The 23,909-nt window shown below is 47.2% G+C and overlaps 1 pseudogene; it reads left to right on the forward strand.

The window, feature by feature from the left end:
• Positions 1 to 1,737: 1,737 nt before the first annotated feature.
• On the forward strand, positions 1,738 to 16,945 carry LOC142010696 (amine sulfotransferase-like; annotated as a pseudogene).
• Positions 16,946 to 23,909: the final 6,964 nt, after the last annotated feature.

Raw genomic sequence — 23,909 nt, forward strand, 5'->3', positions numbered from 1 at the left:
ATGGAGGTGAAATTATGATGTTACCTATTTACAGGTTGAGCATCTTTTAATATATAGTGGCCAAATAAAATGATCACAGAAAACCCTAGAGAGAAAATAAACTTCAGCTCCCTCCCTCCTGTTTTACTGAACTCATGTTACTAGGCAAGAGGGAGAATCATATTAAAGTGGGAAATATGAGAGAGAGAGAAAAATTAGAAATAATAGGATGGTGTGAACAAAATTCCAGTCACAGAATTAATTGAAAGGCAGCCTCCCTACTCTGGTTGTGTACAAGGACTAGTCAGATCCCAAAGAAAGCATTGGGCATTGTAGTGGGCTCCTTTTATAACTGAGTTCAAGTGGCCATTTACGCGGATTCTGTGAAACTAGATACCGTAAACCCTTGATCTTATGGATCCCAATTTAGCGGGCTTCAGGAACAATGGACATCCCCCAGCTCCCCCATTGTTCCCAAAGCCTGCTTAATTGGGTCCCGTAAAAGCCTAAACCCCCCTCCATACTCCCCCGCAAAAAGTAAGGGACTTACTGGTCCATCACGGCTGAACCCTCCATGGAGTACTGGCCCGCTGCCAGAGCTGCCACATGTTTCTTCCACCTGAGGTGGGGCACATATGTGGGCAGACGGCATTTGCATACGCACCCCACCCCTGATGGAAAGAGTGCATGGCAGCTCCAGTGATGGCAGCAGCTCTTCCAGCTGCATGTGGCAGGAAAGCTCCTGTGGCACACCAGCGGGGTCCCAGATGTGGCGGAAAAGCTCCAGCCACACACGATGGGGTTTCCCCAGCTACTCGCCAGCAGGGTCCCAACTGTGGTGGGGTTTTTCCAGCTGCTCGGTGGGGTTGGCATCCCCAGTTGTGGCAGCAGGCTCTGGCAGCTCCTCCAGTGGTGCGGACTCCGTTGGTGAGTCCCAGGCACTTTCGAGGGTGGAACAGGGGCTGGTGGAGAGAGTGGTTAGTAAACCCTTGATTTAACAGACTTTCAGCTTTAATGGATACCCCTTCCCCATATTAGTAGGTTAAATCGAGGGTTTACTGTAATTTATTAAAGCAACATTGGTGCCTAACAATACCAGACACTTCTTACAAATAAATAATTCAAAGACAATACATTTCACAGCACTTTTACCTGCAGAATATTTTTGGTTCATATGCTGGGCCCTAAAAATGCCATTTCTAAATTGCTGGTTTTTTATTGTTCATTTTGCTATCAAAAAGGGATCTGTTTTTTTCTTGCCTCAGCATTGGGTAGACCGTGACAACTTACCTGATGCGTATTTTGCAACGGTTCCTGTAGGGTTCTTTCTGCTAGGCAGGAAGGATAGCTGACAGGTTAAAACTCACAAACATAATTATACCCTCACCACTAAATTAATGTAGTATTACAATTTTTCTACATATTTCACTTTTCATTGTTTCTTATTCTGTATATGTGGATTTAATACACTCAGACTGCAAAGTTGCATCATTTAAGCTATAGAAGAAAGGGAAACACAGTCTATAGTGATTAGTGTCTCTATAAGGAACTTGAATATCTTATGTAGAAATACTTGAAGATTTTGTTATTGACCAGCAGATAGATTGAGAGAGAGATAATTCCTGGACGTTTAGTATCAAATCCAAACTATAATGCTCTTTGGATTCCCATCACTGCTGCATACATAGACTCCGTTTTGCACAGATTTCATACTTCATTTATAATGTAAAATGAGACATAGTTTAAGAAATTGTAATTATGGTGGGATTATTACATAACATTAATATAAAATTAGCATCAAAATTGTTTCAGAAAAAGTTATTTTCTTTTCCAGGAATAGCGCGGATTCAGAATATTTTGAGTTTGAATTATCATGAAGGCCATCGGGATGGAACAGAAAATATGAAAACACAGATCAGAGTTCCATGGCTCAAATATAACCTGCATAGTATTGATTATGTCAATCGTCCATCACCTCGTCTCTTTACAACTCATCTGCCTTACAGTTTTGTTCCACAAGATCTGAGGAACAGAAGAGCAAAAGTAGGTGATACTACCTTTACAATGTATTTAACATTATCCTTGAAAACTTGTGTCTTTCACCAGTAAATGAGTCCAAATCCTCTGGGCCAGATGGTCTGTTCTTCCCACAACAACCCTTTCCAAAGCACATCTCCCCTAGATGAAGTTGGAGTTTGCATTACTCCAAACCCCTGCTCTAACTCAATACCCTCTCCCTCCCTCAGGCCCAGTCACTCCCAGCCCCCTGCTCTAACCCAATCTGCCTCTCCTCCTCCAGAACCAGACACCCCCAGCCTTCCTGCTCTAACCCCAATGCATACACTCTTCTCCCAGAGCCCAGGCAACCCCAGCACCCCACTCTAACACATTACCACATGCCTCTCCCAGCCTCCTTGCTCTAACCTAATGCCCTCCCCCACCTGCAGAGCCAGGCACCCCTGGTTCCCCCCGTGCCCAACTGGGTCTCACCAGATCCACCGCTGGCCCAGCCACACGCTTCTCCCTCCAGGTGCTGGGGTGCGTGCGCAGAGCAGTGGTGAGCAGTCTGGATGTGTGTCTCTGCGGAGGAGCCACATTTCATTGAGCAAAGAGTCGCATGCGATGTACAGAGTTTTTTTCTCTTCATGGCTTCTGGCTGGTTGTTATCTGTGTGCACCGCCACTTAACTTATCTTTCTCACAAATTCTCAACTCAAGATTGCTGAAGAAATTGGTTGAGGTGTGCAGCACTGGATTTTAGCATTACAGTCAGTGCTCAATATAAGTCGCTCCAATATAAATTGTTTCGCTCTTACATAATTGAAACTTGGAGGAACACAACATAAAAATTCCTCACACTTAAGTCTTTTCATCATTTAGAAAAGCCTCCCAGCATCCTCTGCAACGTTCCTCTGTCACATACTGCGCAGTTTGGTTTACAAATGTACTTTGGATTAGGATAATTTCTTTAAATGTTGTTTAAAATGCTTTTAATGTATGATTCAGTAAGTGAGTGGTACATTAGGGTTTCAGTGGTCACATAGGCAAAATTTATGCTCTTCAAGTCCCTATTCCCTGCTATATACATTATTTCTTATGGAAGAAAATTCCTCATTGTATGTCATTTTGCTTTAAGTCACAACTTCATGGTCCCTATCCCCAATGTATACTGAGGACGCCCCTGTTTTCATTAAATACTTTGTCCATTACAATTGTCTCAAAACATCTGCAGTTAAAAAAATCAGTAAATTCATGCCTACTTGGATTCTAATCTGATGATACATTTGTTACTGAAATACTTTGCCAGACACAGCAAACAACTATGCATCTGCTGAGGACTTAGCAGTAATTGCATTTAAAAGAAACTCAAAATCAAACCAACTGATTAAAACATTTGCATTGTTTTCAGCAATCCCCAACAGTATTTGTGCCTTTTAATTATCACATTTTCAGTGATTTTATTTTTTTTTCTTAGCTCTTGCTTTTAGAGAGACTCACGCAAATAGGTCAAAAAAATGTGACAGTCCACTTCTAAGAAAACTTGCCCATGGTGTAACCTTACAATTGTGAGTAATCCCATTGGAGTCAATGGTACTATCACCTGTAGACAGTTATGCATGTGCACAAAGGGGTTCAGAATTAAAGAAGCACAATAATGATACTGAATTTACAGAAAGTGCGGAAAAAGACACAAGTGAAAGCAGAATAAATAATATAATCAAGCCCTTATTCTACTCTTTTTCAGATACAGTGATCTTTAATGCTCTCTGCAGCAATAGTGTAGAGATTTGTAAGTTAACTATGTCTGTTGAATATGTCTGAGACTGTCACTCTGTTTACCTTGCGGGTTATTTATGTCGTCAGAAACCCTAAGGACACTGTAGTTTCCTATTTTCATTTTTCCAAGTTTTCAGTCCAGCTGGAGACAATATCGGATTTTAATGTCTTTCTGGAGAGCTTTTTAGCTGGGACAGGTAAGGCTTCACTTACTGCTTAAAGGCCAAGCCCTGCACCCTGATCACAGCCCATATAAAACACTCATGTACCAAGGTGGAGCTCATCAAAATCTGGGCCCCAACTTCACAACCTGGGTCTCAGTTTGCAGCAAATGCAGTATCATCCACAGTTCACAATAGAGCCTTCATGTGCAAAGAGAGTCCAGGGGAGTGGCATAGTCATGTGAACTGCATCAATCAAGTGCAAGTTGCTTCACACATCTCAACTAGTTGTTCAATCTGAATCCCAACAATGAGGATCTCAATGTGTTTGAACTCTACTTAGGTGCTCAGATACCAGAGGGGAGGATAAGCCCCATGCACAGAACCCACACAAGTACTTTTCTAATGTTAACGTTCTAGTTTCATAGTTTTTCCATAACTCTGCTGCTGAGCCCACAATCCCAAATCACTACTGGTACCTTCCAAAGAGTTGAAAGACTCAGCTGTCACCTATCTAGCTCCAGAGTTCTCTCAGATGGTCTCAGTCAATGCAGTTTTCTCACTAATGATGCTTATGGCACACTGAAAAATTAAATGCATACTAAAATATTTTTACACCGCCTACAATGGTCCTCAGTAAGAATTTTCTAGTTCTCTGTCTAACATTTCAGTAGATCTTTAGCTATCACAGCCCTATGTTATCCCTGAGACATTTGAGTTGAGAATTCTCTGTTTTGCTTTGCTTTGATTTCCATGTGTTGTTTAGTGAATGAGGTGGGTGTTCCTAAACCTCAGTGTCACATCATTTAGATACCTCTGTTGCAGAGAATGGTGCTAACCAGGTAGATGAGTGATTCTACTTTCTTGGTGGTTTTGTCTTCTAATATGAAGCTACCACTGAATTCTACGTTTCAAGGGATGTCCACAGAGGTGCAAGTGATATGAGGACCTGTGGATGATGGCAAAGTTATGGAAGCTTCCACACACACACCCATCACAACCACTATTCTTTTTGCTTGTGAGAAATGAAAGAACTCCCAAGAGATAATACCTGGGATCAGCCAAAAACAAGCAAGGGACATCCCCAGAGGAACCCCATTGACACATAGTGGACAGGCTGAGAAATGCCTGCAAAGATTCTGGACAGTGGATGGATCAATATGACACACACACACACACACAGTGACAGGGTAAGGCTGGCAAGGGGTGAGTACAAGAGGGAAAAGCAGGGCTGGCAAATGAGCAGAGCGTGAGCAGCTGGGGAGGAAGCTGCCCTTGGTCAATTGGGGCCAGCTGGTCCCACTTAAACCTGTCTTTAAAAGAACCCTTTGCCCAGTAGGACAGGGGGAGAGGGGAGTGATGGAAGAAGTGATAGAGGAGAGGAGAGAGGCAAAAGGGGCTTCTCTAGAAGCACCAGAGGAGGAGAGATGTGCTTATCTGCAAGGGGCTAGGGCCTGGCCCAGGAAGCCCTGAGATTTGATGTGAGGCCAAGCAGACTGATCACACAGGAGGAGCCAAACCAGGAGGGAGAATGTACAGCTGCCGCCGCTGCTGCTGCCACTACAACTACCTGGAGGACATGTGCGGGAGAGGAATCATCTGGGGAAGTGGCCCAGAGAAGAGCTGTGGTGTTCATAATGAGGGGGGCCCTCCCCCACCACCAGCAGCCACACAGGGTCCCTGGTACAGAACCTGGGACAAGTGGGTGGGGCCTGGGTTCCCCCCAGACCAGCACCTCGCCCCCCCCCCCCCGTCTCGAGAAGGGCAATGGTATCCTGGCCGTGGGGCAGTGGACTAAACAGAGGCCCGGAGCCCAGGAGCAAGGCAAGCCTTGCCACAATATATATATATTATATCCAGGAATCACCAGCTAACAGCTTATTTCCACTAGAAGTAGAAGGAAGTATTGGATGTATATGGGGCATGTACTTCTGATGCACACACGCAGCTGTCAAGTGGAAACCAGTTGGGTTAGAACCCTTCACGAGAGGGCAGAATAGATGACAATAACTTTATAGAGTAGATGGAAGAAGTATCACATGACAGACAGAAATGGAAGAGATTAGTTTCAGTTTGGGCATCACCATTGATGTGGTTATTTTCTCTCTGCATTTGGCGCTGGTGCAACAACTACTGGAATACTGTGTCCAGTTGAGGTGCTCACATCTGAAGAAGGATGAGGATAAATTGGGAAGGGTTCAGGGAAAGAGCCATGACAATGAGTGAAGGATTAGAAAATGTTCCCTCAAGGAGCTCAGTCTGCTTAGTTTAACAAAGAGAAGTGTAAGGGATGACTTGATTACGTCTACATGGGGAATAATCAAGCAGAGAAAGGGATAATACAATTCAATGGCTGGCAGTTGAAGTTAGACAAATTTAGGCTAGGTCTATGCTAGGCAGGTAAATAGATGGCAGATACACAATTGCATTGCTAGAATTGACTTATCTGTAATCAACTTATCTGGCTGTCCACACAGAGGGAGGTTGACCAGAGAAACTCTCTATTCAACCTCCCTTACTCCTTGCAATAACAAGAAGTACAGGGGTCAACTGCTGAACTCAGAGAGTTCAATTTCATATGTCTCTGAGTGGGTTAATCTTCCTGTAATATAAACAAACCCTTTGACTGGAAATGAGGCATAAATGTTAACAGAGGTCATGTCTACACTATGAGATAAAATAGAATTTTTAAGGAGTTAGATATTAAAATATCACTGATGTCACTGTAAAAACCATGAGCTCAATTTATTGAGCTCTAACTGATAACAAAATGTTGATATTACGGGATGGGTATAGTGTCAATTCTGAATTTAAAATTTCGAATGAAAGCTAGCGTGGAAGCACCATGTCCTTAATGTGAATTTATGAGCCTCCATATGTGTCCCTCAAAACTACAAGTGACCCTCCATATATGGCTGCTTCCTTCTCTGCTGCTCTCTGTCCAAGTGCGCAGGAAGAAGGTCACAGGAAGCCCGTCAATTTTTGATTGAATTAGAATTTAAATTTGAATTCAGCAGAGTCCAGGCCTGCAAAATAAAGGGCACCCACAATGAAAAATTCCTTTGCCTATCTCATCGCACCACATCAGTAGCAATCTACTGTGATTATGAACAGTCAGGGTAGTGATCTGCCTAGTACTTCTCAGGCTTGCAAGACAGCCCCAACATGGTCCCACCAGGAGATCCTGGATCTTCTTGCCATTTGGGGAAACCAATAGGTGGCAAAGAAACTTTAGGTGGCCAAGAGAAATGCTTCAATCTACCATCAGATGTCAGGCAAGATGACCACCAGAGGTTACTCCAGGGACTCTGTGCCGTGCCTGGTGAAGGTGAAAGAACTCTGTCAGGCCTATCAAAAAGTCCTGGAGCCCAGCCAGTGGTCAGGGCAGCTCCACAGACCTGCTGCTACTGTGAACAGCTGCACGTGCTTCTGGGGAGCAACCCCACCATGGAGCCCGGCATGAATTATGACACTTGTGGAGGCCCTGGTCTGGAGTTCAGGGTGAGCTGAGAGGAGCTGGGTGCCCCAGAGGAAGAGGCCAATGGAGAGAAGGAAGGGGGCAATGAGCAGGGGACAAAGACGTTCTTCCCAACAGACCAGAGCTCTTCACCATAGACCTGGAAGCAGTCCCCTCTACACCAGTCACCTCACACTGGTCCCCGAGCCCCCTTGGACTAAGCTGTTCACATGAGTATTTATACTGCATGCTAGAAGTGGGTTGTGGATGGGTATAGGTATCGAGATGGGTATGGGTACAGGTTTGCTATGGTTCTGTGCCCCTCAGAACAGTGTGTTAATGTTCCCTGGGATGGAACACTTCTCCTTTTTGAGATCCCCTCGAAGGCCTCATCCAGTCACTCTTGTATTTTTTCATGAGGTTCTTGTGCAGTCCTGACTTCTTGTGGCTTCCATGGTAGCATACCTTGCCATGCCAGACAACCAGCTAGCAATCTGGTGTCATGGTGCCACACAACATTTTAGCAAATTTTCCAGGCTTCTGGTCACACAGCATAAGCAGGTGTTCTTTGTCCATATCTGTTGGTTTTAGGAGGATGATGTCTTCTTTGGCAACCTACAGAAGCACAGAAATTTGCATCAGATTTTTTTTTACCATATTTCCTGCCCCTTTATATTTCCCTGAAACAGCTGGAAGGAACTCTGTTCCTCACCCCACCCCCATGTGGTTTGCAGGCTCTGTGGGTCTTCTCCCCTCCCATGTCCCTTTCCACCCAGCATATCTTTTCATTTTTCATGACTCCCCTGTGCCCTATGGCTGCTGTGCTCTGCTGGGTGTTTCCCTCCATGCATCCTTTTCCACCCAGCATTTCTTTTTATTTTACAGGGATCCCCTGCACCACACAGCTGCCGGGCTGTCTGGGGTGTCTGCCCTCCCATGTCCCTGTCCATCCAGCATTTCTTTTATTTTACAGGAATCCAATGAGTCATGTGGCTGCCAGGCTCTGCTGGACATCTCCTTTCCTATGTCCCTTTCTACCAAGCATTTCTTTTTATCTTACAGGACTCTGTGGCACCACACGGCTGCCAGGCTGTGCTGGGTGTCTTCCCTCCTGTATCCCTTTCTACACAGGATTTCTTTTGATTTTTATATTATTTTATTTTTTATTCTTTTTATTTTACAGAGATCCCCGCCCCATGCAGCCATCCAAGCTGCTGTAATTGAACCCTTCTCCTCCATCTCCTCTCGCCATGCACCTTGCTCATTGGGGAGGATTACTCCAGGAACAGCCAAAACCTTTTTTTTCATTGAATGCCTCCCGGGTGGGGTCAAGGTGTCCCATGTATGGCCACACGAGCCACAGCTGCAGAGGGTACGCCGCCATCTGCCACCATGCAGAGCGGCATGGTGACATCCTCCACCACTGGGATCTCCCGCTCCGGGACGAAGGTGCTGGCTCCCATGCACCAGCAGAGGCAGGAGTTCCAGAAGACCTGGTCATTGTGGGTGCAGCCGGCCCAGCCCACATAGAGGTTGGTGAACTGGCCCCTCACGTCCACCAGGGCCTGGAGCACCACCAAATGGTAGCCCTTCCGGTTGATGTACTGGCTGGTGCTGTGTGGCGGGGCACAGATGGGGATGTATGTGCCATCCAAAGCACCGATGCAGTTTGGAAAGCCCAGGTCCTGGAAGCCAGCGACAGTGTTGTCTAGATCCCCCAGGCAGACAACCCTATGGAGCAGTATCGCGTTAAGGGCCCTGACGACCTGCAGAGGGGGAAGGGGGACACGTGCTCTAGTGAGGGTGTGGCAGCTGTCTCCCCCTGCCACAGGCCCGTTCTGCCCCCCACTCCCATCCAGCCCCCACCCCGTCCAGCCCCCTGTCCCCCACCCATCCAGGCCCTGCCCCATCTGGCCCCTTGCAGCGGAGGGTTCCCCTTGCCCCCAGCCCCGCCACCCACCCAGCCCCACCTTACCTCCATAAGTACAGCCCTGATGGTGGCCTTGCCTACCCCAAACTACTGTCCCACGGAGCTGTAGGAGTCCGGGGTGGCCAGCTTCCAGATGGCGATCATGACCCATTTCTCCAGGGTGAGGTCTGGCCACATGCAGGTGTTCTGGTGCTGGAGTGTGGGGGTGAGCCAGTGGCAGATCTCGTCGAAGGTCTGCCTCGACATGCCGAAGTTCCGCAGACACCTTTTCTTGCTCCACTCCCCTAGCACCATGCGCTCCCTCCAGTTGGTGCTGCTGGGGTGGGTCCAGAGGTGTCAGGGTGCCCAGCGGTGCCCTGGGTGGGGGAGCCCCATGGCCCCAGGGGGACCGACCAGCCACCCGATCAGATTGGGTGCAGCTGCGGCGATGGTGCACAGCACTGCCAACAAGGTGTCCATGATGAGGGTGTCCTCCTGCAGGAGCTGTCGCTGGGCCTCCATGGTGGGCACGAGTGGGCTCTGCTGGGCTGGGAAAGCCTGGGCAGCACTCAGCTCATGTGGAGGGGAAGGCAGAGGGAGAGGCCCTTTAAAGGAGGCGGCTGGCTGCGGACTCAGAAGGGCTTGTTGGCCATGGGACCCTGTCCGCAGTGTTTCCTGCCTCCCTTCTTTCGAAAGAGGGCCTGGAGCCGTGTGGACGCTCTCTTTTGAAAGACCTCGACGGCACTTCAAAAGAGCAAATTGAAGTGCGGATCTGTAAATGGCGGCGGGTGCTCCCTTTCGACGGCCGCTATTTCAACCGCCGAACTTCCATTTCCACCCTTTCAAAAGGGTGCTCGTGTGTAGACACAGATATAGTGTACATGCAGCCTGAGAGAGTAATTAACCTCTGTGAAACTTCACTGAGCATCATGGTGGATTCTGCATTTCTGACAATTTTTAAATGAAGATTGGATGCAAATCTAAAAGATAGAGTTAGGAATTATTTTGGGTAAATTCTATGGCCCGCATTGTCCTGGATGTCAGACTAGATAACCACAATGGTCCCTTCTGGCCATTGGCTCATAGATTAATAGATTCTATCAATTTAGTTCTAGATTTGGATCACCCATCCATCAAAAGCAATGATGATTATTAACTATAAGTAAATAATTCATGACATAAAAGTGCCAATATGCTGCACTAGGTGAAATTACAATTCTGCGATGCCAGTGGGTTCCAGAGGTAAAAATATAGTGTGTCTTAGTTATCAAGTAACTGTGGGGCAGGGCTGGGGAACAGGGGATAGGTTTGGCCTGGTCTTTATTTCATATTTAATGTGAAAGCTAAACCGTTTTAAGTTTGTGAATAACAGTAGGAACTGAATAATATCTTTGTGAGCCCATATATCCCCCCCAAAAGCAGAGAGAATAAGAGGTGAAATAAGGAAGTATGCCCCAGCAATTCTGCACCTGCAGCTGTTCTTATGAGCCTACTGGAATGCAAAAATGTTAATAATTGAATGGCTTTTCTGTTTGAGTGTATTAACTTTTATTTCTATACATTTTCTCCTTCATAAGTACTGCCCTGCTCATGGTCTGATCACATCAGAGGCTGAAACAACCACAGGGATGAGTTCAACATTCTCTTCCTTACCTGTGAGGAGATGAAGAAGGTGAGACCAGTCAACCGCTTTACACCCCACATAACGGTAAATACATCACTTCCATTTTGCAGTCTCATTTTGCCATTCTTACTCACAGTGGCTAGGTCTACACGGCGCAACTTTGCTTGCAGGTCCTTGCTAACGAGTAGCCTCAGAATTGCAAATGGCTGCTCACTAGCATGGTCTGGCTGCTCATTAGCATAGCTGCCTGACAGCTCGGTCTTGGCAGAGGGGGGTGCTCGCAGTAAAGAGGCCGTGTAGACGTGCCCCTGCTGGCAAAAAGCCCCTCTGTCACCAGCCCCTTATGCCTCACCTCCTCATCTCTGCTGGTCTCCAGGTGTTCGGGAGTTAAGGAACAGGAAGCCCGTGAATTTGAATTTGGCACCAGGAAGCCTGTGCCTGTGGGGTCATGCTTGTATGAGAGGCTGAGAAACTTCTTTCTTTCTTTGCTATCAGCACTTCTACCCGTTACAAATAGCCCCAATGCAGAGTTCATGGTTCTGTCTGTACTTCTGCAGTCCTGTGCACAAGGAATTCTTTTTGTGCTGGAGCCAGCCCCTGCCCTGCCTCACCACATCTCAGCTAGGCTGCTGGGCAGGGTCATGATTGTATGAGGGGCCAAGAAACTCTTTTCTGAGGTTTACATTTGTGCAGGGCCCTCGCCTCTCCCCACAGTTGCCATGTAGTGAGGCTCTTTCCCATGCTCAACCACATCACGGGGCTACCCCTGAACCAATAAAGGGATGTGTCTGCTGTCCAGTGAGGAGCATCCTGCAAGGAAGCACCATGTCCTGGCTTGTGCACATTGAGGTCTCCAAGGGTGGGAAAGATTTTCAGGGGCTTACCGCCAGCTGGGAGAAGTCTCTCTCAGCACCTAAGATTTTCAGGGTCTTGCTTCTGCCTGGGGGGACCACTTCAACTAGTCCTTGAGCCACAGATCCCACCCCACCACCCAAAAATATTTTGGGGGCTTGCTGCCACTGGGGAATATCTCCTATGGCACCTAAGATTTTCAGGGGCTTGCTGCTGCCTGGGGGACCATTTCAACTGGCCCTCAAGCCACAGACTCCCTGCCCCAAAAAGATTTTCGAGGACCATGTCAACTGGCCCTTCATCCTTCAGTCTACCCCCCTCCCCCAGCACCTGAGCACCACCACCCTTGCAGCTCTGCTCCCAGCCGACATGACCCCAGCTGAGAGGTAGGAGCTGGTGTGCAGGCTGTGACCAGATGAGCCCTGCCCATGTGTGTCTCCCCCCACTCCTCCCTGTGAGTCTGAGCCCCTAGATACCCCAGTCCAGCCCTACCTCCCCATTCCACCTGCCCCATCCCAGTCCCACCGTGGTCCCTGGACCCGGGGCAGTCAAGGCCCCAGGGCTGTCATGGCTCCTGACCAGCCACTCCAACATAGGATTGAGGCCCCCTGCCTCCCCATGTATATAGTTCACACACACCCCCATGTAAAGAGTCGCATGTTCTTTGTTTTCCAAAAATAGCAGTTGAATTTATTTAATGTTGATATGTGTCCTGCCTCGGGTAGGGATGGCAAGAGGGGTGCTGGTGGGGTGGGGGTGAGAACGGGGGCAAGGATTGTGTGGAGTGAGTCGGGCGAGGTCATGGGCGTCCCCGGGCAAAGGCCTCCTGGAGGGCCTCCCACACGCGCACCCTGTCCCGGTGCACCTGGTGACACAGGACCTCACCTGGCTGCTCATAGTGTGGCACGGTCTCAGCTACCCAGTGTGACACAAAGAGCTCCTGCTTGCTGTCCACGAGGTTGTGGAGTGCACAGCAGGCACCCACGACTGCAGGCACGCTGGGCAGTCCTACCTCCAGGCGCATCAGGAGGCACCTGAAACGCGCCTTCAGACAGCTGAATGCCCACTCCATGGTGTTCCTGGCCTGGTTGAGGTGGGCACTGAAGAGGTCCTGGCTCTCATTGGTGTGTCCCGGGTAGAGGAGCATTAGCGGTGACGATGCACAGGGGCATGATGACATCTCCTACCGTCAGCTCCTGTGGGGGGATGGAGGTGCTCTCTGCCATCCTCCAGCCAAGCCACGAGTTCTGCAGGACATGAGCATCGTGGGCCTTTCCTGGCCAGCCCACACAAATGTCCATGAAATGTCCTCGGGCATCCACGAGGGCCTGGAGGATGATGGAGTGGTTGCTCTTTTGGTTGATGTACCATCCCCAGCTGTGTGGTGGGGACCAGATGACAATGTGGGTGCTGTCCAATGCACCGATGCAGTTGGGGAATCCCAGCTGTTGGAAGCTGGCCATGGCAGCATCCACGTCTCCAAGGCAGATCAGGCAGCGCAGGAGGATCCTACTGATGGTGGCAACAACCTATAGGGGGTAGACAGCACAGGCACCCATGAGTGTGTGGTAGCATATGGGGGACCCCCTTCCCCAGGGCCCCACTTTCCAGGGCCCCTCTCCTTGGAAACCCCCTCCCTGGGACCCCAATCCCTGGGGCCCCACTCCTTGGGACCCCGCCAGGGGTGTGTGGCCCCGTCTGCCTTCGTCAAGAAGGACGACCCTGATGGTGGCCTTCCCCACCCCAAATTGGTGGCCGACTGAGCGGTTGCTGTCCGGGGTGGCCAGCTTCCACACGACAATGGCTACTCGTTTCTCCAGGGGGGGCGCGGGCCGCATGCGGGTGTCCTGGTGACGAAATGCTGGTGCCAGCCAATGGCACAGCTCCATGAACATGGCCTGAGTCATACAGAAATTGCAGAGCCACTGGTTGTTGTTCCACTCTCCGAGGACGATGTCATCCCACCATTCCCCGCTGGTGGGGTACCGCCAGAGGTGACGGCGGGGCTGGAACAGGGACTGCTCTGGATGCACCATGGGGGGAGCCTGCAGGAGGCTGGCTACATGTCGGGCAGCACGTAGCCTCATATGGCAGGCTGTCAGGATGGCCATCGGGCTGGCCATGGTGTCCAAGGTGTCCCCATCAGTGAAGTGCTGTGGGTCCATGGCAGGCAATGGTGTGGTGGCTCACCAAGGCTCTGCCGAGTGCTGTGCTAGAAGGTCGCGTGCTGCAAGCAGCCAAGGTCCTCAGCATGTGCACGGGGAGGGGAGTGTTTGGGAGGGGCCTTTAAGGGGGCGGTTGGCCCATGCTTCAGGAAGGGCTTTTTGGCCATTCGACCCGCCCTCGCCGTTTCCTGCCCCATTATTTCAAAATGAGGCTGTGGCTGCATAGCTGCTCCATTTCAAAATGATGGGGTGTCTTTTCGATGTAGTGGATCGCAACATTGATCTGCGTTTTGTGCGTAGTCGCTTCCAAAGGACTCATTTCAAAACGGCTCATTTCAAAGTGATGGCTAGGGATTATCCCTTTCGACGTCACTTCCTAGTGTGGCCACAGTCTCAGAGATATGAGCCTTTTCTCTGGTAAAATTGGACCATAAGGATGGGTTGGATAACGTTGAAGGAATTTGCAATGGCTTAACTTTCTATTCACTCTCAGCTATTAATGCTCCTATAGCCCCTTACAGGGAATTAAAATCTTACTTATTAAGTTGAGTGGTAACACCAAAGGTCCCCAAAAGAAGTCACCTTTATTCTTCAGTGCGTTAGACCTGTGCTTAATTTCAGTCCCTTTATTGATATATCCCATTATCTTTTACTTAATCATTTTATTAATTTAGTTCCTTTAATGTTCTAATTTGGGAAACTGTTACTTCACAGTTAATGTTCATTTCAGGATCTCAGAGGTGGTGTGCTGAGAATCTGCAAATTCTTAGGAAAGCAGCTAAAAGAAAAAGATCTGGACACAGTTGTGGAAATGGCTACATTTGAAAACATGAAAACTGATCCCAGCGCAAACTATGAAAACATGCCAGAATATCTCATGGAACAAGACAAAGGACATTTTCTTCACAAAGGTGAGGCTGAAGCAGATAAACCTAATTCGTATTTAATCCTGTAGAGCCTGGAATGGTGAAACTAGCTGCCTATAGCCGTGTCTACACGTGCACGCTACTTCGAAGTAGCGGCACTAACTTCGAAATAGCGCCCGTCACGGCTACACACGTCGGGCGCTATTTCGAAGTTAACTTCGACGTTAGGCGGCGAGACGTCGAAGCCGCTAACCCCATGAGGGGATAGGAATAGCGCCCTACTTCGATGTTCAACATCGAAGCAGGGACCGTGTAGTCGTTGCGCGTCCCGCAACTTCGAAATAGCGGGGTCCGCCATGGCGGCCATCAGCTGAGGGGTTGAGAGACGCTCTCTCTCGAGCCCCTGCGGGGCTCTATGGTCACCGTGGGCAGCAACCCTTAGCCCAGGGCTTCTGGCTGCTGCTGCGGCAGCTGGGGATCCATGCTGCAGGCACAGGGTCTGCAACCAGTTGTCGGCTCTGTTGATCTTGTGCTGTTTAGTGCAACTGTGTCTGGGAGGGGCCCTTTAAGGGAGCGGCTTGCTGTTGAGTCCGCCCTGTGACCCTGTCTGCAGCTGTGCCTGGCACCCTTATTTCGATGTGTGCTACTTTGGCGTGTAGACGTTCCCTCGCAGCGCCTATTTTGATGTTGTGCTGCGCAACGTCGAAGTTGAACATCGACGTTGCCAGCCCTGGAGGACGTGTAGACGTTATTCATCGAAATAGCCTATTTCGATGTTGCTATTTCGATGTAGGCTTCACGTGTAGACGTAGCCTAAGACTTCCAGTCACACCCTTGTGTCCCTGGGAAATAATTGGCTTTGGGGCACTAAGACAGTTATATCTTAAATGTTTGCTGAGCAATAGCTGGGCACAAAGTGATGGAAAAGTTTGATGAAAGTGTTAATATTTCAATACATAGAAATTTTTGACAAGCACTTTTGGAGGGTAGCATTTATTTTGTGCTGCCTGTAAAAGAGAAGGGTCTCCTTCAAGAAATTAAAAATATGTGACCATTAGGAGAAAATTGAAAGAAATTCTGTTTCTTCTTTAGGCATCAATAATTTTGTGCAGCTCAGTTCTGTTTACTGTTTCCGTGAAACTTCACACATGGAGGGCCTTAGAACTGATTTGTCTCTGCAGCTTCCAGGGATTAGTTAGAGCATCCAATTAAAAGACAATTCATGTGGCTGTTAGGAGATGGGTGCTTTTCACATTGTACCCTTTATACAGGAGAGTCGTGAATAGATGTCAGGGATTTGTGGTCACCTTGCTCTTCTGACAGTGCTGAACTGGAGTGGGCACAGTAGTGTGGAAAGGGGAGATGCCTGCTGTTGAATATGCCTGAAAATGATGTTCAGAGAAGCTCATATTTTTTAAACAATAACTACTTCCTGTTGCCAATATGTTTTTCTAAAATTTGGAATGAAATAGATCAGTACCAGTGCCTAAAAAAGAAGTAATGAAATTGTCCAGAAAGATTGGGTCAAACTATTTACACTGCAAAATTACACCAAGATTGAATTTGGGCTGTTGTGATTTTCTGTAAGGGCACGGCTGGATTCCACATAGAACACAATCAAATTTTTTGCCAGTGGCATAGGTTTGAGCAGAGACAGAGCATTCTCTGATCAGGCTGCTGACATCTGTAACATACAAGTCACAGCAATAAAACATTTGCCCAGCCAATCTAAGGGATATTAATGGCCATATTTCTAGTGCCAGAAAGGACAGATTAGGTGTACAACCCTAATTTGAATAAGCAGGATGGTGGTTTTACTCTGCTTACCAACACCTCCAAGCATGGAAATGTCACTGTGAAGCCCTAGAAAGCTACATTCTGGGGAGATGGAGGACCAGAGGGGAACAGGAGTTGAACCCAAATAGCAGCGATTACAGCCTCTTATCTGCACAAGTGATATTCGACCTATATTTGTCCAAGTGGCAGCAGGGCGTCTAATCACCAATTCTCCTTCTGTGTCTCCTGCCTCAGGGACCATTGGCGTGTGGAAGAACACCATCACTGTGGCACATAGTAAAGGGTTTGACAATGTTTTTAAGTCAAAAATGAAAGACCTGCCTTTCAGGTTCACCTGGGATATTCATAAAGAGATCTAGTCAGTGTTCTCATTGCAGTGAGGTGAAAATACACGAAAGTGAATGAAAATACATATTTGTCTGCAGTGTTCATTGTTCTATACAAATTAAAGATTTGAAACCTACAATTCTTTCCTCTCCATGTGTATTTGCACATCACAGTAGTACCCTAGTTGGAAGCACAAGTGGTCCCTACTGCCCCATTCTGGGTGCTTTCCAGAGCACAAAAGTGCTACGTCCCTGACCTGTGCAATGAACCTGTGTGTCTTATCTGTCCTGAGGCTGTGCCTGACTGCCTGGTTACTCACAAGTTGTCAGACAAACAGGCAGTGTCCTAAATGTTAATGATCTAAAACAGAAAAGCCATTGAAATATTGAAACTGTTTGATATGCTGCCCCAGCTCAGCTCTCTGATACCAGCTGCTTGGCCACAATACAACAGCTCCTCTAGAGGCAGCACTTGGTCTTAATGTCCACTCACCTGCTCTAGCTCTGCTTCAGAGCTGGGGACCACATGTGAGTGAGAAACTAGAAAAAGAAACAAACCTCTCACTCACCTGCCCCTGCGTAAGTGAGGGGAAAATAAGAACCTCGCAGATGTGGCCCACAAAGGAGAAAGAGAAAAGACATTCACCTCACTATCCTCAGGAACGGGAGCTAGTAGATGTTGTGGGTGCCCCTGGGCCCTGGGGTGGGGCCAACCTGAGAGTTTCATTGCATGGAGCTGATTTGCCAGGAAGAGGCCTAGGGCGCATAAGGGAGCTTGCAGTGTGGGCCCTGGGTGGGAGGTTGTGTGCATGAGTGGACTAAGAGTAGAGGGTCTTGGTGGGAGGGGGAGTGAGGGTGTGAGGTATGGGTGGGATGGATGGGCCCGGGCTGGGATGTGGGGGTGTGAGGTATGGAAGGGGCTGTGGTCGAGGGCTAGGAGTAGGGTGTGGAAGGGGGTTGCAGGAGCAGGGTGGGATTGAGGGGTCTGGGAAGGGGAGAGGGTGCAGAAGAGGGCTGGGAGTGTGGGGGCTTGTGAGAGCATGTGGAGTGTGGCGTTACTTCTGAAAGGGAGGGTATGGGAGCAGGTTGGAAGTGCAGGATTTGGTGGAGGAGTAGGAGTGGGGGGTACAGGGTCTGAGCAGAAGGGTGCAGGGGATAGGGAGGAGCTCATGCCTGTGGCTCCATGTAGTAATGTGCACTGCAAGGGACCACACCTCTTTCTCCCATTGGCAGCAATAAGGGGCAGTTCCCTGAAGCACGCAGGACTTGCTTTCTCCCCACTGCCAGGCAGAACCCACAGGCTAAATCCAGTGCTAGCTTGTTTGGATCATGTTCATGAGGCTCAGAGCTGCGCTGTTCCTCCCCCTCTCCTCTTGTTTGTCTGGAGTGCCAGCTCACACACCTGCAGGCAAGCAGGGGGCAAGCGCCAAGCCTGGTGGGTTGGATCAAAGCAAGTCATGGCTGGAGCCAGCCTGTGGATCCACAGCCCTGGTTTAAAATTTGTTTTAAAAATATTGCAATAATATGTTGAAAAAAAATCACATGTCTCAAAAAATCGTCATTCCCCCCAGCTGCTGTCAGGCATGAGGCACCAGTTTGATAATATAGCAGAGGGCTCCATTAATCTTTCAGACAGCCGTGATCCCAGCTGTGTTTCAAGTTTCACCATTTGATAAATTAAAAATATTCTCTAACACCCAGATTTTCTTCCTCAGCTTAAGTTTGTTTTCTTCCATAAAATCCCTGTCCCTGATAGGAAACTTCATAATATTAGAAAAAACACTTGTAAAATATAAAAAGATACAGGGTCTGTTTCCTCTTCTTTTTCCCTTCCCCACACTCTGCCCCATCTTGACCTTTAGGTACTGGAGTAGTGCTGAAAGAAGTTGTCTTAAACTATTTAGATCATCAGAGAATGAAATCAGCTTGGAATACCAATATATACTGTGCTTAAAAAGATCAGAAAAATCTTCATTTAATTCCATATTGCCCTCCAGTCTCATGAATACAAGCATCTTTCCTGGACTGTTTTCCACATTGCACAATCCAGATCTGCATAAACCAATTTTTCTTCTGTTTCTTGCCTGTGGACTACCAAGTTCTCATGCTGAAAGAATGCAGCAAAGAGAGGCTGTATGAAAGACAAGGCAACCTGTAGGCTATTAATCTGCTAACCCTGAGCAGACAGCTACAGTAGCCTCCAGTGAAAACACACATATGGGTCATGGAAATATTCTACATTTTATTTAGGAACAGTTCTGCTCTCTCTCTCTCTTTTTTTTCCTCCTTAAGACGCCAATATAAAACTTCCAACATTTCAAAAGTGCCCGTCACCACATGCTACTCAGCTATGCTGAAACCTGAATGTGGCATATCAAAAGAGATACATTTTGCAGGAGCAGGTTGGTCTGGAGGAGGTGGGGAGGGCACCAATGGTGGACAGTTTGACCTCCACTGGTAGGAAAGTGGGGGTGTGTCTCATGGCTTCAGGAACCTTTCACTTGTTGAAGGCACAAGGGTGGTCTCTCATGTGCATGCTCAGAGGAATGCTCACGACAGTCACCAATAATTTATGGAAGGAATATGTATGGAAGACTGTGACAGGGCGTACCAGCCCTTGACTGATACTGGAATGGCTAGCACCGCCCTATAGGCTGAGAAAGCCACACCCCTAGGCCTTACTGGGCATGCCCCACCTCTGCTGTATACCTGCATAAATAACTTTGTGAATGGTGTATGTAATTTGTTGGTTTTAACAGTTTTACTCTCAACCTATTTTTTTCTTAAACTTTTAGATTCTAAAGAATTGACACAGTGTGCTCTTTTGGGTAAGATCTGAGGTGTCCATTAACCTAGTAAAGTGACTGGTCCCTTGGGAGATGAACCTGTTCAGATTTGGAGAGATTGGGTTTTATAACCTGTCATCTGTTTAAGGAGGGATACTGGTTGTGGTGCAAGGGAAGCTGAAGTGTACGAGGGAATTGCTTGGGTGTCTTCTTGCTGGCTAGCATGCCGACAGAAGTGCTCTTCATGACAGATTTGGTGTGCCTTATAGTGGAAGACATGAATTCTGGGGCTGTAAACTGCCCTGTTTTAAGCTATTTGCCCTGATTTGGCCCCCTCAGTTGTACTCCAAAAAAACCTCCACTATTACACTCCTTCAGACCATAGCCATACCAGAACAGAGTCAACATTTAAGGCATAGAGAACCAAAAATAGTAATCAAGGTAGACAAATCAGAAAAAAAAATTATCAAGGTGAGCAAATCAGACAGTGGGCGGGGGAGTCAAGAATTAGATTAAGCCAAGTATGCAAAAGAGCCATTATAATGACCCAGAAAATTCGCAACCCGGTTCAAACCACGTGTTAATGTGTTGAATTTGAATATAAAAGAGAGTTCAGCAGCCTCTCTTTCCAAAATAGTGTGAAAATTCTTCTTCAGTAAGACGCAAACTCTTAAGTCATTAACAGAATGGCCCACTTCATTAAAATGCCAGCTGACCGGTTTGTGGATCAGGCGTGTTTTTATATCTGTTTTGTGCCCATTAACTCTTTGTCTAAGAGAGTTTGAAGTCTGTCCAATATACAAAGCATCTGGGCATTGTTGGCACATGATGGTATATATGATGTTAGTTGACGAACATGAGAATGTGGCCGTGATTCTGTGAGTAACCTGGCTAGGTTCAGTGATGGTATCCCCAGAACAGATATGTGGACAAAGCTGGCAGCAGGCTTTGTTGCAAGGAAAAGTCCCAGGACTGGTGTTCCTGTGGTATAGACTGTGGCTGTTGGTGAGAATCCTCATAAGGTTGGGAGTTTGTCTGTAGGAGAGAACAGGCCCGTCTCTAGGGTCTTCTGGAGTGTGGCATCCTGATTAAGGATAGGTTGTAGGTCTTTAATAATGCATTGCAGTGGTTTGAGTTGGGGGCTGTAGGTAATGACCAGTAGTGCTCCGTTCTTGGCTTTTTTGGGCCTGTCTTGGAGTAGCTGGTCTCTGGGTATTCGTCTGGTCCTGTCGATTTGTTTTTTTATTTTTCCTGGTAGGTAATTCAGGTTTATGAATATGTGGTAAAGATCTTGTAGTTTTTGGTCTCTGTCAGTAGGATCAGAGCAAATGTGATTGTACCTAAGGGCTTGACTGTAAACAATGGATCTAGTTATGCATGCAGACTGGAAGCTAGGAGCATATAGGTAAGTATAGCGATCAGTGGGTTTCTGGTAGAGTGTGGTACCGATCTGGCCATCCTTGATTTGTACTATAGTGTCCAGGAAATATATCTCTCATGTGGAGTAATCGAGTCTCTATACCATGGGTCCAAATCATAAAGATGTCATCAATGCATCTTAAATACAAAACATCGGAAAAGCTCCTGACAACACCATCCTTGCCACCATGGATGTAGAGGCTCTGTACACTAATATTCCACACGAAGATGGATTACAAGCTCCTGTGCCATTGCACATCCAACAATATTCTCCAACTGGAGTTATGGCTAAACAGACATATCCTAGGCCATTAAAACCTTTATCATACCATGTGTTATTCTGGCCCAGTTCATCAAACCATGTGCCATTCATCTGAGTGTTACTTAGTGGGACTGGAATCACTGGGACACCTGCTTCTGAATGTACATGGCTGTGAGCACATATCCAACAATCTGTGGCATTAAATTCTTGGGAAACTTCGTTTATTAAAAGCATAAACATATTTGAGCCATGTAGGCTATAACTACTAGGAATTAAAAACAGGATTAAACATAAGTTCGGCAAGATTTGTTTGGACAGCCCCATTGGGCTGTTCTACAGGACTTTGTAGTTTCTTCACCTATCACTGGCAGGTTTCCTGGGTCGCAGCTGGTACCATAGTCTTGGTCCCTCAGGTTCGTCTGCTTCTGGGCCTGGATAGCCAGTACCAGGCCTGCGCTGATCTTCATCTACTTCTGGACCTGGGTCTCTGGTGCCAGGTCTGCGGAGCTCCTCTTCAGGACCCGCCTCTATAGGAGCTGGAACCGGTTTGCCGTGGGAAGAGTGAATCCAGGTGGGCAGTCCCTTGCACTTCACAGCAGTACGGCTGGCCAAAAAGACTTGGTAGGGACCCTTCCACCTTGGTTTCAAGGCAGTCTTTCGCTGGTGGATCTTCACACAGACCCAATCTCCTGGTTGTAGCTTATGGCACAGCTCAGTTGGGGCCTCCTGGAAAGTGTCCTTGACCTGTGAATGATAGGACTGCACACACCTCATAAGTTTCTGACAATACTTAACGATGCTTCCTTTGATAAGTGTGGTATCAGCCTGGTTGATCTCCGGGCTGCTCAGCAGTCTCATGGGCTGGCCACACACAATCTCATAGGGATGAAGTCCAGTTTTTTGGTTAGGAGTGGCTCTCATGCTCATTAGGGCAATTGGGAGAGCTTCTGCCCAAGTTAAACCAGAGTTCTCACATATTTTAGCAAGCTTATTCTTTACAATCCTTTTTCTTTTTTTTTTTTTTACACTGATTCCACACTGTTCGGGTGTCACGGCCAATGTAGCGTATGTTGGATAGAGGAGTACTTTGCCAAATTTTGAATAATTTGTCCAATGAAGTGCATACCTCTATCACTAGAGATCATGAGAGGTGTTCCCCAGGATGGGATATAATGATTTAAAAGTCTTTTTGCCACTGTAATGGTGTCAGCTTTCCTGGATGGATAAGCTTCTTCCTATCCCGAGAACAAACAAACAATAACCAGAACATATTCAAAAGACTGACATTTGTGCAGTTGAATGAAGTCCATTTGTAAATTCAGGAATGGTCCTAAAGGTGGAGATCTGGTAGCCAGAAGTTCACCTGGCTCGCAGGATCTTTCCTCCCCCTTCCCCCTCTGTGAGGCACCGAACTGGAGTTCACCTAGCTCACAGGGTACGAGGCTACAGACAACCTCCCAGCCTTATGAGGATTCTCACCAACAGCCACAGTTTATACCGTAGGAACACCAGTCCTGAGACTTTTACTTGCAACAAAGCCCACTGCCAGCTTTGTCCACATATCTGTTCTGGGGATACCATCACTGGACCTAACCAGATTAGTCACAGAATCATGGGCACATGCTCACGTTCCTCAACTAGCATCATATATGCCATCATGTGCCAACAGTGCCCAGATGCTTTGTATATTGGACAGACTTCAAACTCTTTTAGACAAAGAGTTAATGGGCACAAAACAGATATAAAAACACACCTGATCCACAAACTGGTCAGCTGGCATTTTAATGGAGTGGGCCATTCTGTTAATGACTAAAGAGTTTGCGTCTTACTGAAGAAGAATTTTCACACAACTTTGGAAAGAGAGGCTGTTGAACCCTCTTTTATATTCAAATTTGACACATTAACACATGTTTTGAACTGGCATACAAATTTCCTGGGTCATTATAGTGGCTCTTTTGCATACTTAGCTTAATCTAATTCTTGACTACCCCTACCCCCCCGCTACTTTCTGATTTGCTCACCTTGATAATATTTTTCTGACTAGCATGGCGTTCTCTCTGTTACTATTACACTCCTGTATTCCTTAATGGTACTTCAGACATGAAAATGGTGGAGTGAAAGTACAAATTACTATGCTATTATTTTAAGTCTTCTTCTTGAGTTCTTTAATACAGACTTACACAGGGAATTTATATAATGTTTTGAGTCATACGTTTTGAACTCTTTTCACATTTCAAAGAACAACCTGTTTTGTAACCTTCCCCCGAGGTCAGTTGAAATGTTGGAAGAGACTCAAAGGAAAAGGGATTGTACACCAGCTTTAAATATTCTCCTGTTTTACAAAAGATTCCATTGGAAGGAGGGAGCCTGGTTGTGTGTCTCGAAGCAATAGAAACTAAGCAGAGAAGGTAATTATTTTTGTTATGTAATATATTACACCAACATCTTCATTAGTAAATCTGTGAGTGAATTAAATATGCTATAAGGTTCAGTGGTTGTGCATATGCAGGTAAATATATTCCATCCTGGT

The sequence above is a fragment of the Carettochelys insculpta genome, chromosome 3 (genome assembly GCF_033958435.1).
Source record: "Carettochelys insculpta isolate YL-2023 chromosome 3, ASM3395843v1, whole genome shotgun sequence".
Taxonomy (NCBI): Eukaryota; Metazoa; Chordata; order Testudines; family Carettochelyidae; genus Carettochelys; species Carettochelys insculpta.